General features: G+C 41.1%; 1 long non-coding RNA gene across 2 annotated transcripts in view; it reads left to right on the forward strand.

The window, feature by feature from the left end:
- Positions 1 to 325: 325 nt before the first annotated feature.
- LOC121074322 overlaps positions 326 to 18,347 on the forward strand; it is a 40,963-nt gene continuing 22,941 nt past the window's right edge. The window contains exons 1-3 of one of the 2 annotated variants that reach the window (XR_005822283.1): positions 326 to 1,779; positions 7,906 to 8,031; positions 15,547 to 16,193. This is a non-coding gene — a long non-coding RNA (uncharacterized LOC121074322). Of the gene's footprint in view, positions 1,780 to 7,905; positions 8,032 to 15,546; positions 16,194 to 18,347 lie in introns of those variants that run through there. The other variant, XR_005822282.1, reaches the window with a different exon arrangement.

Raw genomic sequence — 18,347 nt, forward strand, 5'->3', positions numbered from 1 at the left:
GCTGCCTTGGACAGACATTTGCACCATGTTTTCTTTCCATCAAAAAGCTAAGAAAACTTTTCATGTTTGCTTCTCCTCAGAGGATCTAAGCTGCTTAGAAATTCGTGTTACTTACCTCCCAGAGAAGAAGCTGTTACTGCCTATTATTTCTTACTAGTAATGGAAACCTGATTGGGGAGCTATGTAAGAAGAAAATGTATTTCCTAGCTGTTCTTTATTTATGCATTTTCCACTGGAAAGCCTCCAGTGTTTTGGACTGACCCTTCCTGACATTGAAGCATTTCTGATGAAACAAACTACTAGTAAGCAAAAATTTTACAAGGATTTTGTCCAAGTTTTCTACTTAACTTCTTTTGGTTATGCTTTCGAAGTCACCTTTTGCAGTCAAAGTGCAGAGCTGTGGCATGACAGCAGAGGGAGATAGTGCTCAAAAGAGGAAGAAAGGATTAGGCTGCCTGCACAGCGCAGCCACCACCAATAATCACCCAGCGATTAGCGTTCAGACCAGTAGCAGCCCTCCATTGGAAAGAAATAAAAATGACAGTTAAATTAATTTGCTCTATTGCGGATGAACACTGGTGTAAATAATTGGCAGCACATTGCCTCTGCACATCTCCATTGGCCAACAGCAGCAGTGGCCTCCAGAAGTGGGCCCTGGTATCTTTGCCGGTTGTCCTGGCAGTAAGCCAGTTCCCTTGTTGGTAAATCCTCTCAGGTAGTGACCTTGCTGGGTTACAGCAGCATGCTGTACTGACTTTATTAAGGTGTGCCGTTTATTGAGAGTGTGTTTAGTGCATGTGTTGGGTCTCTAATTAAAATGCGAAAATATGGTTCCAGGATAAAGTTTAACAGATTATTATCTTTCCCACACAGGAGGAAGAGAGTGCTAGGACATATCTGTTTAAAGTGACTGTGCAAATGACATTTTGATGTTTCGTATTTATAGTATTCTCCACCAGTAACTTGCATATTAAGAGCTGGATTATACCAGCACTGCCCCAGGTAGAGATCAGAGAATGAATCTGAGTCACGATCACTCTCCCCTGACCCTTTTGTCTGTACCCTTTGCCCGTACCCTTTTGTGTTTGCCCTGGCTGGGGAGTCATTTTGACCAAGATAGCAGTAAAGCCACCTTCTTCTATACTGACCTATGTATCCCTGGCCATGCAGATTTTAGCCCTAGTTTTCAAGTAAACCAGAACAGGGTCGATAATATCTGATCTGAAACTCAAGCTCTAGTTTTAACTCACCTGTCCCAATATGAATTGCACTTGTTCAATGACATGAGAAGACCACCCCTTCCTCCCTCTAACTGCAGCATCCGACTGTGTTGGGAGTTATAACCTCTTGGCTTTGTCAGTGGAGCTAATATGAATCTCCCTGCAGAATTTAGTTTGTTTTGCATTTTACCTTTTAAATGTTCTTATGGAGACTTTTGGGAAAATAAATAAATAAATCAAAGAGCTCCTGCAAGCTCCAAGGGTAATTACAGATGACCTGTCACTGACTGGTTGGTCAGATGCAGCTGCAGCAGGGTTCTTGCTGGTGCCAAATTTTCATCTGTTTCTGAAACTGTCTTTGTTGGTGGCAGGTCTAATGATTTTTAACTGGTGGACGTCCCTACCAAGGGCCACTAAGCAGAAGCCTTGCGCCGTGGTGCTGGGTTGGTGCCAGCATGTGTGCTGCTGCATGGGCTTGGTGTGAGAGGGAAACAGGACTCAGAAAGGCTTCCTGAGGGTTATGAAGTCCTGGTTGGGAGTGGACACTGCTGTCTCCAAGGTAAGAGCTACCCGTGGTCCTTATGTTACCAATGCTTCATAAATCAGAGTGATAGCCATAAAAAAAAAATGGCTCTCTACTTTGGCAGTCATCAAAATCCCTCAGCAGTCACTTTATTTTTATTTTTTCCCCCTCTAATTGAGATAAACATTGCAAAATAGCCTTGCCTAATTCCATTGCTGAAGCTTTTTAGCATGACATTTCCATTTGATAGTAAATCATGGGAGTAGGATGCAGCCAGGACCAACCCCAGCCCTGGGAGGGCTTTCAGCGAAGCTTAGGCCATGTCTGAGGTCCAGCCCTGCCACAGCCCTGGGCCTCACTGGTCTGGGTGCCACCCTGCCACTGTCTGCCCCTTCCTGGTCAGGCCTGGGGCCTGTGGTGATTCCTGGGGATGGCTAGGCTGTGGCTGACTCTGGTCACCATCACCAGGCTGGCCCAGCTCGCCTCACTGGGGCTGGTCAGTGTGGGACACACCACACCACCCCGGTGGCCCTGCAGCCTTGGGCCATGCTGGCTCTGAGCTGGCTCTGAGACCTAGCAGAGCATAGGGGGTCACTCTCAGGCCCCTAACACCTGAAGCAGGGTGGCTCCCAAATTAGCGAACTGGTTCATAAATTTGGACTTTCCCAGATTTTCCAATGGCTGTATATTTAGATTTAATTAATCACATGTGCCTGTCCAAAGCTGAGTAAGAATGTTGCAGACCCACAGGCCTTATAACTTAACAGAAAAGACAAAATAAATAAATGAATAAATAAAATTAGGAGTGCAAAGAAAAAGAATTTATTCCCTTGCCATGTGAAGCTTCTGAAAACACAGACTTTCTGTCCTGTATCATCCGTCTTTCTTTGATATCATTACTCAAGCATCAGCTTAACTAGGACTGCAATAGTCGGAGGAATTGCTGCTTTGCAGCAGAACATCCCAGTTGAGCTCAGGGTAGCAAGTCAGAGGCAGATCACTTTAATTTACTAGCAGATTCCTCTAGGAAACAGCCCCAGAGGGAGTCTTCTAGTGAACATTGTATTTTTGCCCTGTTTCTCCTTCTCACTTGAAAAAAAAAAAAAAAAAAAAAAAGGCATTCTCAAGTATAAAGTTCTTCTGTTCTGAGCACAAGTGCATTGGATCAGCATCCAATCTCAAATGAGTAACCTTCTGCCTCATGCTTGGGGAAACAGTGTGACCTGTCCAGAAAGGCTGCAAAAAGGGTTTTGTTCCTTGGACAAATCTTCCCCTTAAAGTCTTTTAGGCCTTCTCTTTCCGTATTCTCGCCTATCCTACTAGTGTTACTGGGCTTGTCTTCTTCCAGGTTGATGGTTTTCATCTCCTATTAGAACAAGGAAAAAAATGTGAATGGCACCCTTATCTACCAGTAAGTTACGTTATCACCAGGATTTAGTTCAAGTGTCTTTGAAGCATTTTCTGACTATCTGGGGTTTTACATATTTCAAGCTATTTTTCACCAGAAAGGACATTTTAAAATTAGAAGACTCTCTTTGATTTTAACATCAAATTTGATTGTGTATCTTAAATTCTTGATAAAATGAGACACTTAAGTCTTTGTGATTTCACTAGGAGAACAAGTTTTCCCCATCACTTTCTCATACAATGTATCTGCACCGTCTAGAAAGAAAAATGTGGAAGATAAGTAAGAAACTAGGTGTCAATAAGGCAGTAACTAGACAGCAATGAAATACCACTCCAACAGCTACAATTCTAAATGCTGTGGGTACTGCAGTCTCCTAAATATTACTAGGAGCTCTACTTCCCCATATCTCTACCATACATTGGTTTATTAAAATTTCAGAAAGTGAGTTTCCACTAGAAATTTTTGCATGTGTTTCCACAGCAGAAAAAAACAGCTGACCTCTATGCTTAAAAGTCAAATGACATACAGTTGGGAAAGATTTAATGCTTCAATCTTTTGTTGATTAATTTGAAACTGTTTCTCTTTGTGTTTTCTTGCATTAAGCAATTTCTGTTAAAAGGAGAAAAAGAAGGGAGGATTTAATAAGCAAGTGCCTTGCCTTTTGAAAGAGACAGCACTACACATTTCTAATAACATCAGATTTGGGGCTATTTACCATAAAATAGAAGTGTTCATCCTTAAAAAGTCACTGAGTGAGAAAAAGAACTCCTTTGCGGATACCCCACTAGGTGTTAGAGAAAGACATTAAACAGTTGAAATCTTATCTCTATCTTTTTTTTTTTTTTGTTATTAGTGGGCATATTTATTTATTTGAGGAGGTAGATGAGAGCATTGCTGGGAGGTAGTGGGGAAGGTTGTTTTAGTGGGTCTCCTGTTTTTATTAAAAACCTTCAGATGTGAATGTTTATCTGAACACACAACTTCTGGGGGTTCATTCAGCCTAATGTGATTGTTCAACGGGCAACATCTGGTTCTTGCAGAGTTAGCACCCCCACCAGCTTCAGTGGGACTAGTACTGCAGGGTTCAGCCCCGTGTGAGCTGAACAGGGAAGAAGCTTTTAGTTTAAGCAGAGAACAATCACTGACAGAATAAATCCACTGAAAGAAGGACAGAAAACGTTACTGCAGTGTTCTGTTAATCTTGGGGAAAGTGTTGAAAGTATTTTGTCACTGTGAATGAGAGAGGGCTTCAGAAGGGGTTAAGACAAGTTGAGTGCACACAATTCCTTGGGTATTTTTTGTCACTTAGTGGTGTGTTTGTTTCTATTATTATTAGTAGTATTAGTAGTAGTATTGTATCTAATTGAGAAGGGATTTGTCTGTGTTTTTTTTTTTGTTTGTTTGTTTGTTTTTTCTGGTGTGATATGTTTGATTCAGTGTGTTTTGGGGGATAACTCTCCCAGGATAGCTATATTGAAACAGAAAGTTAAACTAGAGTGAGGTAGAAAGAGTACTTTCAGAGCATGGAACAAGGAATGAGGGACAGTTTCTCCGATGTCAAAGGTGTGTGAAAACATACTTGGTTAGAGAGCTGATATATTACATTAGAAGACAGGTGTAAATACAGTGCATGCTTCAGAATATTAACTGTCATTGGAAACCATTGCTGTTGAATAGAATTGAGGCCACTGACACATATATGGTACAGATAAAATAAAGGTTTAAACTAGACTGTACCAACACCAACTCATCCACTAAAGAAAACTGGAATTGCAGGAGACAACTGGGCTGTAAGGAGTGTTTCAAGTCAAATGATAATTTCAAAGATCACTAAGAAGAAAAGAGGTGGAGAAGAGTGAATATGGGTTATCAAAAATAATAGGGATAAAGTGAAAGAAACTGTAGCTCATATGTTGAAGAAGCTCATGAAGGAAGAAAATACATGTGAAAATTTATAGCAGTTCCTGGTGGCTGATGGGGGTGGGGAGGAAGACATGGAAGAGGGAGAAAGATGAGCCTTGAGTGTGAATAAAGCTGACAGTGGCCTAAAGCATACCTGGCAAAGCTGAAATTTAATCCTGGAGAGGGCTTTCAGTGAGAAAAGGAGCAGCCGAGGGCAGGATGAGAAGGGAAGCATGCAGATTATAGAACAGACTAGGAGTGAGGCCAGTGGAAGGAGCCAGGGGAAATGAGATAAAATGATAAAGGGAGTTGGAGAAGAGAAAGATTATCTGAAAAGTCAGAAAATGTGGAAGAGCTTTAAGGAGATAGTGTCCTTAATTTTCATCCTGCAACCCTGCAGCAAGTATTACAAAGGGGACATACCAGAAATCTTTATTCAGTGGTAATCTCTAACTGTCATAATGGCCCCTTGGAGGTTTTGGCAGACTCCAATTTAAAATAGCTGTAAGATGCACTGACATGAAGCAACTCAGCATAGCTTCAAGAGATCTTAAAGCTGCCCTATCTCAAAGAGGTCTTCATCTGCAACTCTGGGTCTTGAGTTCAGCTTTGTATTTCAGTTTCTCCAAGTAGCTTCTGGTTGTTTAACCAGTTAATCCAGTGATTCCCTTCCCTTAGCAATGTCACCAAAGGTAATGCTGGAGGGGAGAAAAAAAAGGGCACAACTTTGTGAAGTAGGTTTCAGTAACTGCTGCAAGACCTATGGACAGTGGGCTCACGGACTCTTGATGTTTTAGTGCCTTTCAGACACTTTAAACAAATGCATTAATATGCTTAATGACCATGGATAGTTATTAGACCTAAGTAGGGGATTGCTTCCTTAGTGTAGTGGCTTCTTTCTGGCCTTGTCATTTATGAGCATGAATATCTAATCCTCTGGTACTTGTGGTTTCTTTGTGCCTAGGGGTTCATAGGACAGGCTTCTTTTCAGAGACTACAAGCGATGGATAATTCTCCCAGAAGAAATAGATAAAAGTTTTGTATCTCATAGTGTTGTTTATTAGGAGTTTTTTTGCATCTTAAATGAGGAGGATGGAATTAAATGTTGCAGGTGAAATACAACTTGAGCTCACCTGCGGCCATCTGGCAGAATTTTACAGTTCTGAACCTAGCCTTCTATATACTCCTTAGGGTCACAGTAGCAAGGAGTGCTAAATGCCTGAATGAGATATGCTGGCAGATATGGTGACAATAGGCATGATGGGAAAGGGGATTCATTTTGCAAATGTTGTGTGCTGCATTCCATTCTCTAGGAAGTGAAGGGAAATCCTGCTAGGAGTGACTACCTTACATGCATTTACCTGTCCAGAGATAGAGAGAGTGAGATGAGTAATGATCTCTATGGATCATGGATGGAGTCATGATCTTTATGGAGCAGATTATCTTGAGGGTCATCACGCGGCACTTGCAGGGCAAGCAGGCGATCAGGCCCAGTCAGCATGGGTTTATGAAAGGCAGGTCCTGCTTGACGAACCTGATCTCCTTCTATGACAAAGTGACGCGCTTGGTGGATGAGGGAAGGGCTGTGGATGTGGTTTACCTTGACCTCAGTAAGGCTTTTGACACCGTTCCCCACAACATTCTCCTCAAGAAACTGGCTGCTCGGGGCCTGGACTGGCGTACGTTTCGCTGGGTTAGAAACTGGCTGGATAGCCGGGCCCAGAGAGTTGTGGTGAATGGAGTCAAATCTGGTTGGAGGCTGGTCACTAGTGGTGTCCCCCAGGGCTCGGTACTGGGGCCGGTCCTCTTTAATATCTTTATCGATGATCTGGATGAGGGGATCGAGTGCACCCTCAGTAAGTTTGCAGATGACACCAAGCTAAGTGCGTGTGTCGATCTGCTCGAGGGCAGGAAGGCTCTGCAGGAGGATCTGGATAGGCTGGAGCGATGGGCTGAGGTCAACTGTATGAAGTTCAACAAGGCCAAGTGCCGGGTCCTGCACCTGGGGCTCAACAACCCCAAGCAGCGCTACAGGCTGGGAGATGAGTGGCTGGAAAGCTGCCTGGCCGAGAAGGACCTGGGAGTATTGGTTGATAGTCGGCTGAATATGAGCCAGCAGTGTGCTCAGGTGGCCAAGAAGGCCAACAGCATCCTGGCCTGTATAAGAAGCAGTGTGGCCAGCAGGTCTAGGGAAGTGATTGTGCCCCTGTACTCGGCTCTGGTGAGGCCGCACCTCGAGTACTGTGTTCAGTTTTGGGCCCCTCGCTACAGGAAGGACATGGACGTGCTCGAGAGAGTCCAGAGAAGGACCATGAGGCTGGTGAGGGGTCTGGAGAACAAGTCTTACGAGGAGCAGCTGAGGGAGCTGGGCTTGTTCAGCCTGGAGAAGAGGAGGCTCAGGGGCGACCTTATCGCTCTCTACAGTTACCTTAAAGGAGGCTGTAGAGAGGTGGGGGTTGGTCTGTTCTCCCACGTGCCTGGTGACAGGACGAGGGGGAATGGGCGAAAGTTGCGACAGGGGAGTTTTAGGTTGGATGTTAGGAAGTACTTCTTTACCGAAAGGGTTATTAAGCATTGGAACAGGCTGCCCAGGGAGGTGGTGGAGTCACCATCCCTGGGGGTCTTTAAAAGATGTTTGGATGTAGAGCTTAGCGATATGGTTTAGTGGAGTACTTAGTGTTAGGTCGGAGGTTGGACTCGATGATCTTGAGGTCTCTTCCAACCTAGAAATCTGTGTCTGTGTCTGTGTCTGTGTCTCTAGAGTATACCACAGTTTGGGCTTACTGAGATTTCCACAGAGCTCAAAACCTCATATTAAATCCGTAAGACTCAAAGGATCTCTTTTCTTCTAGGTTCTCGGTGAACTTAAATGCTTCCACAAGTACAGCTGCTGTCAGTCAGGAGAGCTGGATAAAGAGCAAAAGGAGAAAAGGGAAGAGCAAATGGATGTTTATGGCTGCTTAGGATATGCTTATGCAGTATGTATCTCATTTTCCTTACACTTTTTATTTTTTTGAAAGAAAAAGTCTGCAACTAAAGTCACATCAGAAGTCTGATCCTCAGAGTCTAGTCATGTTGCCTTTGCTCACTCTGGTGCATAATTTAGGTGAATTGTGCATGTGAGTTAGCAAATTATTTACTTAGGTAGAGGGAGAGAAAAGAGAAATAGACCTGGAGATATGTTATTTACACCGTCTAAGGACATTCCTTCACTGAAGTCAGAGAGAGCTATTTGTACTAGTTTCAAGTCTGACAAAGAAGAACATAGGAGATAAAAATATTAAATGAGAAAAACTTGGCTGTGATTATGATGTCTCCCAATGGCAGTGGGGTGGACAAAGAGGAAAGCTGTAAGAGTAATTACTCATGAATAACATAAGTGATTAATGTTTCTTTTTCTGTTCATTTCTTCATGAATTTTGTGTGGAAGAGGTCACAGTTTTCTCAGTTGTTCCTTATTTTAAATTATTTGTAAGATTGTTCCTGTAAATAATTCATACTTTAACTCATCTGCAAGGAGAGTACAGGAAGACTTTTTAATGAGTGTGTAGATCTATTAGGAATTGTCCTATTTCCCTCCATCCACTGACTTCACAGGTATTAGTGATTATTATTATTATTATTATTATTATTATTATTTATTACCATTATGAATGCATATCAAAAGATTAGTATTTAATAGCTATAAGCTACACCTGTCTTTGAGTTTTCATAGAAACAGATACAGTCCCACTTGGAAAATGGCAGGTCCTTATAGACAAAAGCTTTCTAAGAAAAGAGGGCTCTGGAAGCTGGGTTCAGTGAAGCATTAATAAAGCCAAGGGGGGCAGATGAATGTTCTTATCTCTGTAAGGGAGATGGTTCTCAATAACCAGCTTTTAGTGCCAAAACCTCCTTCACTGCAGTCAGTGCTATTTACCAAGATCAATAGTCAATTCAAAGGCACAGAAAGAATTGTGTCATTGCTAGTTTTCAATCTTATTTTAACATATAGAACTGAGCCACTTAAAAAGTCTGGGGCTGGTTTTCACACAGAGGTAACTGACAGGTAAACCACATAGCTGTCATAAAATTGATACAGGTTCCCAGAATCAGAGCATTTTTTAAAAAATGCATGCAGTTTGTTAACAGCACTGCAGCCTCTGGTCACAACAGGTCAGAACCTGCCCTTTCAATGAAAACAACTAAATAAAGAGGGTATAATAGAAACACTGGAGGTTTCTTTGAGTGAAAAAAGGCTAGTTTAAAACTGTTTAATTTGTAACATATGTTTATGGGCCCTACTGCCACATGGAAATCGCTGTGTCCCATTATAGCTTTTATATTTCTCTCCTATCTAACTGGTTATGTCAGCAGGGAAAACACCACATGAGTAGGCACTGGAATGTGTTCCAATGTTGACCAGGAACAGAAACATGGGCATCTCTGGAAAGCGGTGACCCAGGCATTTTAACGGTGCAAAATTACTGGTCAAATATATAAACGTAAGATTTATAACACCTTTATTTGAATTCTTATTGCTTTTATCTTCACAATTTGGGATGATGTCATAACATGATGCAGCTACTGAGTGTGCTTTGACAAGCCAGCTTGGTCAAAGTGAAGATTTGAAGATCTTCAGCCAAGTGAAGATTAATGAGCTATTCTAAAATTGAGATTTATATATGTTTGTACAAAATTAGTATAAAAATGAACAAAATGGGCTGTCTGCCAAAGTACTCATGACGTACAGAATACTCAGTTTAATAATTGATGATGCAAATATGCTAGGAAAGAAGTTTATTCAAGCACTGCATCATAGAATCATAGAATTATTCAGGTTGGAAAAGTACTCTAAGATCATCTAGTCCAACTTTAACTTAATATTGAAGTCCACCACTAAAACATGCTACTAAGTGTCAAATCTACATGTTTCTTGAAGAATTCCAGGGATGGTGACTCAACCACTTACTTGGGCAGCCTATTCCAATACTGCACAACACTTTCAGCAAAGAAATTTCTTCCAATATCCAACCTAAACCTTCTCTGGTTCGGATTAAGGCTGTTTCCACTCGTCTTATAACTTATCAAATCATGACGCATTTGTACCATTGCTTTGGAACAGTTGCCATGCCTCTTCTCGGCTGTTCATTCCCCTTGTTGTTTTTTTTTGTTTGTTTGTTTTTGCTTTGGTTTGTTTGTTTGTTTTTGCTACTGTTACTCTGGGGCTGTTAGGCCTGACTTAAGTGTAAGATAAGGGTGAGTTGTTTCATCATGATAACATAATATTGATTGAAACCCAAGTTCTTTATCTTTTAATTGTGAAAAGAACAGTACCTTCACAAACCTAAGTACCCAACAATTTCTTTCCGTCTTTCTTCAGCAGGACTCATTCCCAAGATGCCTGGGATAGCCTAGCACTGGAAAATATACCTAAAATTAATATAAAAGTAGTTTATTCAAAAACTCCACAAACAAAGAAAACCATGAAAACTTCAACATTTGTATATCTTAGACCCAAAGATCTCAAAGTACTTGCTGTGTGTGGTCATTCTAAGCATCCTTCATTTGTGTTTTTAGAGACATTTTTCTTTGAACATTAAGCAGACAAATTATTCAGATTCACTACTGTATTTATATTCCAACAGGTGCTTTATCATTGCTGTTATTTGATGTGTATCTATATGCGTTTGCTCCTTCCAACACAGAAACTCCTTTACTTTGGAAGCTAGCAGCTGCTACTGTTGAGCAATACTCAGTATAATTACATGGTGACTTGGAATATGACATGAGATAGAACCCCACAGCTGGTGAAATAGGGATGTAGTTAGGTGATATACAATTACATTAGTAGGAATTCTCAAAGGACATTTTGATGAAATGCTCTAATGCTGTGGAAAGCTGCAAAACATTATTAACGATCAGAAGTGGTCAGACTGTTTTGTATGGTCAGAAACAGGATAAAATAGCACAAAACATTTTTATTTTAACAGTATGGTAGTATGAGACATTTCATGCTATAGTGTCATCCATAATCGAACAGATAGGAAGTCTATTGATCATTTTTATTCTATCAGCAGGTGAACTACAAATATCCAGGAAGGACTGCACCCATCACCGTGATCTTGAGAAGCAATGTCTTATGTTCTTCAATATACTTAAAAGTAACTATACAAGATTTCTGAAGGGAAGTTCTTGCAGTTCTCCATAGAGACTAGAGGGTGTGTGACATTCACAATCCACTCAGAGGAATAAGGGAAAGCTGGAAGGGGGAGTCACATTCCTGTTTGTGTGGTATTTTCCTTATCACATGCTTAATGAAAATTATGTGGCAGGGTCACTATAAATCAGGTTAACCATATGGTAAACACAGTGGTTACTTCATAATGCGTAGGCTTGCTAAGGATTAGAACAGATTTAGAATTCCATTGAAGAAAGTAATGAACTGCATTTCAACGTAGAGAAAGTAATCTCAGATAAGTGGAAAGTACAGTCAGTTTGACAGTGTGTTGAAGAGGTTCAAAAGGTGAACTATAAAAGTCATGCAAAACCACTGAGGAGGTACACTAAGGTGAAGCACTTTTATTTGTAGATTGTGCTGTAAATTTCTTGAGGAGTTCTGCAAATGAACTACATGCAAGATCCGATCTATTAAAAGTAACTCTCAAAATACTGAACACAAGAGCCTAAAGAAGTACTTAGCTAAAAAGCAGATAAAAAATGTCAAAGATCCTTCAAATAAAAAAAGCTAGTGAGTTATGTTGTTTCTAAATGTTCAGCAAATTATCAATAGATCAAAATAATATGCAAAATGACTCCATAGGGTACACAGTCAGAATCTTTAAAATTAGATGAGGACATATTTTAAATCTCCAAAATCTGAAAGGACTAAAAATAAAATAAAATAAAATAAAAGTTTTCCCTAACTTATGTTTTAAGAACAGAACTTGAACCCCCAAACCATAGAAGGTGTCTCTCCCTAGTTACATAACAAACTGTTAACAAACTAGTTTCTAGATTTCCTTATTTATTTGGATATGACACCTATGTTCCCAGAGGAACTGCATATAGATCTTTTTCAAAACAAAGAACAATGGCATAGAAATCAGTATGCATGCAATGTATTGCCTCAATATCACTAGCAGGCTGCCCTGGATTTTAGACTTGATGTGTCATAAGAATTTATTCTCTTGCATGGTGTTGTATATTGTGCCTAAATTAGCTGTTGGCATAGGTAGATACTTCATGAGTAGTGAATTCTTACCCTTTGTTTATGCCATTTAACTGTATGAGGTTCAACAAGGCTACATGCTGGGTCGTGCACTTGGGGCACAACAACCCCATTCAACATTTATTACAGGCTGGGGGAAGAGCGGCTGGAAAGCTGCTTGGTGGAAAGGGATCTGGGGGTGTTGGTTGATTGTCAGTTGAATATGAGCCAGCTGTGTGCTCAGGTGGCCAAGAAGGCCAACAGCATCCTGGCATGCATCAGAAATAGTGTGGCCAGCAGGGCTAGGGAAGTGATTGTCCCTCTGTACTTGGCTCTGGTGAGGCCGCACCATACTGTGTCTGTCAAATACTGTGTTCAGTTTGGGACCCCTTACTACAAGAAGGACATTGAGGTGCTGGAGTGTGTCCAAAGAAAGGTAACAAAGCTACTGAAGGGTCTAGAGACCAAGTCTTATGAGGGGCAGCTGAGGGAACTGGGGTTATTTAGCCTAGAGAAAAGGAGGCTCAGGGGAGATCTTATTGCTCTCTACAACTACCTCAAAGAAAGTTCTGGTAAGGTGTAGATCGGTCTCTTCTCCCAAGTAACAAGCAATAGGACAAGAGGAAATGGCCTCATTTATGCCAGGGGAGGTTTAGGTTGGATATTAGGAAAAATTTCTTCACTGAAAGGGTTGTGCAGCATTGGAACAGGCTGCCCAGGGAAGTAGCTGTTACCATCCCTGGAAGTATTCAAAGATATGTAGCTGTGCTGGTTAGGGACATTGTTTAGTGGTAGATTAGGCAGTGCTAGGTTGATAATTTGACTTGATGATCTTAGAGGTCTAAGGTTTTTAACCTAAATGATTCTATGATTCTATGGGAAGCATTAAAGTCTATGATGTGATGGGGCGTAGTTTGCTTTCCTCTCTGCCCATCTTTCTACAGATTAAAAAAATGAGCCATTTCTGGGTATGCCTTTGTTTTTACCATTTCAAAGTTCATGGGGAATATAGAAAATGGGGAAGTATTTTGTCTATTCTACTCTATATCTTGAGTAGCATCTGAATTAGGACACCCTTCTCTTAATAGACCTCTATTGAGAAAAGAAATAGATGCTGTGCAGAGAGTAGGGGGATATGAGGCCTCTGTTCATACCAGCCAACAGACAGCAATTAGCTCATGAACTGCTTGACCTGGGATTCAAGAGTGTTGGGGTCAGTGTTTGACTGTAATTTGTGTGGCATCACACAAATAATTTAATCATTATGCATTCCTGTTCTTCATCAATAGGCTTGAAATGCAGAAGTAGAGAACACATTGTAAGAAGGTATTTATTCTCAAGATACTGAGGTCTGTGTCACCTACAGGCCTTCTTACGTGATCTTTTCCCCCATAATTTCTAATAACCTATCATCTATTCTCAGGCTTTTTAAAATTATTTTTTATTTTTATTATTTTTAACATGTACACTTACATGTTGTTTTCTTTCCATTCTTCTACTGTAATTTCTACCAATGTCTTCTCTAATTGCAGGGTCTGCCCCACTATGCTGCAACTCTGAATCACTTTCAGCATTCACTTTTTTGAACTTATACATATACACTGCAGCATTTCAATGAAAGCCACTGCTCCACACCTGTCTTCCCCTACTGCAAAATAATCTCTTTCCTATAGTCTTTCTGACTAAGCAGTTTTTCTCTTCCATCTCAACTGTACCCCACGCCTACTACCTCAGTCACATTTTTCCCACCTTGGCTCCCTGTTTTAAACCTTCTACACCCCTGCTCTTGACACCTCTGCACAAACTGGCAGCATTTTTTTCCAGTGAAAACTGTATGTGCCTTTCTCCCATGAAGTGTCCATTTGCCCTACTGCTGGCTGCCTTTCAGTCTTTTTATTGTCATCTTCTCTTCTGACTCAGGTGCAAGTTCTTCAGTCTTCCTTCTCTAATTACCTGCATTGCATCAATACCATTCTATTCTGTCCTCAGTCTGCCTTGCATCTGTATATATTCCCTTCTTTACTCTGTCCTTGTTCTTCATGTGCCTGTACAAGTACATTCTCAGTTTTCTTTCTCCTTTTCATTCTTATTTAATTGAATGTACTCTTTAGAATGTTGAAGGTCCATTTCCCAGTTACACCATCACTTTTTGTCCCTTTTTGTTTTATCAGACCTCTCCCATCAAATTCACTAACACCTTTTCTCTCAGCAAAGTCCAGAACTGTTGCTCAGCTTTCATTCTTCTTGACATATCAACCACTTTTGACAACGATCTATTTTTACTGAAATTGTCCAAGGTTCCTTGGTTCTGTATACTCCTGGGATTCTATATGAGTCTTTACACATCTCTTCACCATGTGAATTCTCTGATTATCTGGAGGGTGCAATGAAAACGAGAGCTTGCTGGCTTTCCTTCCACTCTCTATACCCTCAAGTTTACAAGCAAATGCAAATACCATTTTTTCTAATAGCTATCTTTCCATTTCAGGCCTATCATGTTGATATGACACTAAAATCTTGTCATAACATACAGCTAAAGTATTGTCACCTTTCTCTTTGTTGTCTTCTGGTTTTCCTGTCTGTATTACATCAAATATAAGCTGCTCATCTTCACCTTGATTATTACTGAGATGCCCATGTTTATCTCTAGGCAGCGGAAGTGTCCAGCCTCCTTTGAGCACTAATTACATTCTCAAATCTTTCTCAAGATGGTCCTCATCCTTGGGCAATGATCCTGATTATACATCTGAAAAATTAACGTTTTATCATGCTTCAAATCTTCCTTAAAATTCTCCTTTTCAATAAAGGCACTGGTGACTTAACTGCACTCTTTCATGCTGACCAGCGCTATTCTACATTTTTCCTTATGTAGATCTGTGTTAAGTGTTAATGTTTCTCATACTGTTCTTGTGATGATGACTGTCATTTACACTGGATCTGTGCAGCACATAGAAGAGGCAGGCCTTGCTCCATAATTACAGCTTCAGAGTACTACAGCAATAGTAATAACGTTAATAGTAGACAGAATCCTATTGACATTCAGTCCTGTAATAACATTAATAGTATACAGAATCCTATTGACATTCACTACTGTAATCAGCACCTTCAAAAATGCTTATAAATACTGCAGAGAAATTATTGGCAGGGAGGTCAGATGTTCCCTAGGTTGTTTTAAAAATAATTAAAAATTCAAGTCCTCTTAATGAGCACGGTTTGACTCTGATTTTCTTGGATTAAAACAGATTAACTCACTAAGCACCACTCATAGCTTCAGATCCTGATTCAGTTATTTCTTTTCCTGTAGCTAAAAGATGTTTCAGTCCTCCTTGTGTTGATTCGGTCTTCTTTATGACTGAGACAAGAAAGCATTCAACAGAAGAGTTTGGCAGAGAAAATTAGAGGACAGGTTGCTGATACCCGATCTGAGTGTTGAAATACCAGCAGGACAGTCAGAGATGGTGAGCTTACTCTCGTCTTAATACTATTAGAAAGAGATGTGGGCTGACCAGTTAAAAAGGAGGAGTCTTTGGGGAGAAGAGGAGTCCCAAGAGACAAGAATGGAAATGCAGTTTTCTCTGGAGCATGGCCAAAGATTTTACTGCAAATATTGCATTATGCAAACTGTTACTTATATGTGACAACTGAACAGTCAAGTGCTTCCTCATGTTAACATTTTACTGATGTCCCATAAAGCTAACATTTGTGTATCTCTCAAAAGGTGTTGCATATATATTTGGCATCCTCCCCATCCTTGCTTTGAATGGCTTCTTGGAATGTATTCCACACTTCACCTAGTTTGTCATTAAAGAAAAATTATTTTCAAGAAAAACTTCGCATTCTATGTGGCCCATTAAAACCATCACCAAAACAGGCTTCTGTAAAACCTTCAATTTCTCACCTGAGGCTTACTGACTCCTAATTTTTTTCTTGATCATGGGATGGTCTACACAATACCAGGACTGCTGGCACCTGATGGATTGCACCTTTCTCAGAGGAGGAAAAGGATTTCTGCACAGAATTAGCAGGGCTGATCAATAGAACTTTACACTAGATTTGAAGGGGGAAAGGGATAAAACCAGGCCTGCCAGTGATAAGCTATGGGATGGCATGCCACACTGAGGGACTGCATGCTAGTGCGATCCTTCACTCTTCTCCACAAGGTGCTGGATAAAATGAAGCACATTTAAAATATTTCTACACCAATTCATGCATCATGAGGAACAAGCAGGAGGAGCTAGAAGCCTTGGCTCAGTCCCAGAGCTATGATATCATTGGCATAAGTGAAACCTGGTGGGAGAAATCCTGTGACTGGTGTGTTATGATTGAGGGTTATAGGCTCTTCAGAAGGGATAGGCAGGGCAGGTGTGGTGGGGGGTTGAACTGTATGCAATGGAGGGCCTGAACTGTATGGAGCTTACAGTTGGCGATGACACAGTTGAGAGCCTCTGGGTAAGGATTAAGGGACAAGCAAATAAAGGGGATGTTGTTGTGGGAGTCTCCTATAGACCACCCAGCCAGGATGATGAAACTGGTGAAATATTCTTTAAGAAACTAAGAGAGGCCTCTGGATTAGCTGGCCTTGTCCTTATGGGTGACTTTAACTTGCCAGATGTGAACTGGGAATACCACACAGCTGATATGAACAGGTTCAGGAGATTCCTAAAACACCTTGTTGATAACTTCTTGGTGCAGGTACTAAGAGAACTGACCAGGAAAGGCACCCTCCTAGATCAGTTTCTTGTGAACAGAGAGGGTCTACTGGGTGAAGTGGTGATCGGTGGCCATCTTGGCCATAGTGACCATGAAGTAGTTGAGTGTAAAGTCTTTGGTGATAGGAGGAAAACTGCCAACAAAACTTCAGCCCTGGATTTGGGGAAAGCAGAATTCAGGCTGTCCAGGGAACTAATTAGTAAAGTCTCCTAGGAAACTGCTTTTGAAGACATTGGGGTCCATCAGTGCTGGTGATTTTTAAGTACCACCTCTTAAGAGCCCAGGAGCAAGCAAATCCGAAATATCAGAAGCCAAACATGCAGGGTAGAAGGTCAGCTTGACTAAGCAGGGATATTCTTTTAGAACTTAGGCAGAAAAAGAAAGTGTATGGTCACTAAAAGCAAGGTTGGGCAACAAGGGAGGACAACAAAGATACTGTTTTCCATTGTAGGGAAAAAAATTGTGCAGCCAAAGTTCAATTAGAGTTGAAGTTGGCCAGTACTGTGGAGGACAATAAAAAGGGTTTTTAAAATAAGTTAGCAGCAAAAAGAGGACCAAAATTAACATTAGTGCATTAATTAAAGATGATCATGTCACAAACAGGGACATAGAAAAAGCAGAGATTTTTAAGGCTTTCTTTGCCTCTGTCTTCAACACCAATAATGGGCCCTGGGAATGTAGGTGCCCTGACTTGGAGGACTGTGACTGCAGGAATGATAAACTCCCAGCCAACCCCAAACTTGTACAGGATTTACTGCCCCAGCTAGATGCATGTGGCCCAATCGGATTCATCCCAGGGTACTCAGAGAGCCAGCTGATGTCATCACGAGACCTCTCTCAATTATTTTTCAGTGGTCTTAGGAATCCAGAAAGCTCCCAGTTGACTGAAAGCTGGCAAATGTTATTCCAATTTTCAAGATGGGCAAGAAGGAAGACCCTGGTAATTACAGGCCTGTCAGTTTCATTTCAGTGCCTGGTAAAATTAAGGGGAAAATTCTTCTGGGAGTTGTTGAAAAACACCTGAAGGACAATGCGGTCATTGGTCAATGCCAATATGGGTTCAGGAAGGTCCTACTTAACACACTTAATTGCTTTTTATGACAAGGCCACCAACCTAGTTGACCAGGTGAAGAAGGTAGACATAGTCTTTTTGGATTTCAGCAAAGCTTTCCATACTGCTTCACACACAATCCTTCTGGACAAAATGTCCAGCATACGGCTAGACAAATACCTAACATGATGAGTGAACCATTGGCTGATGGGTCAGGCTCAAAGGGTTATGGCAAATGGTGTTACATGAGGCAGACATCCAGTCGCTGTAGGGGTTCTGCAGGGCTCCATTTTAGGGCCAGTTCTCTTCAATGTTTTCATAAATGACTTGGATGTAGGACTTGA

The sequence above is a fragment of the Cygnus olor genome, chromosome 1, assembly GCF_009769625.2.
Source record: "Cygnus olor isolate bCygOlo1 chromosome 1, bCygOlo1.pri.v2, whole genome shotgun sequence".
Lineage (NCBI taxonomy): Eukaryota > Metazoa > Chordata > Aves > Anseriformes > Anatidae > Cygnus > Cygnus olor.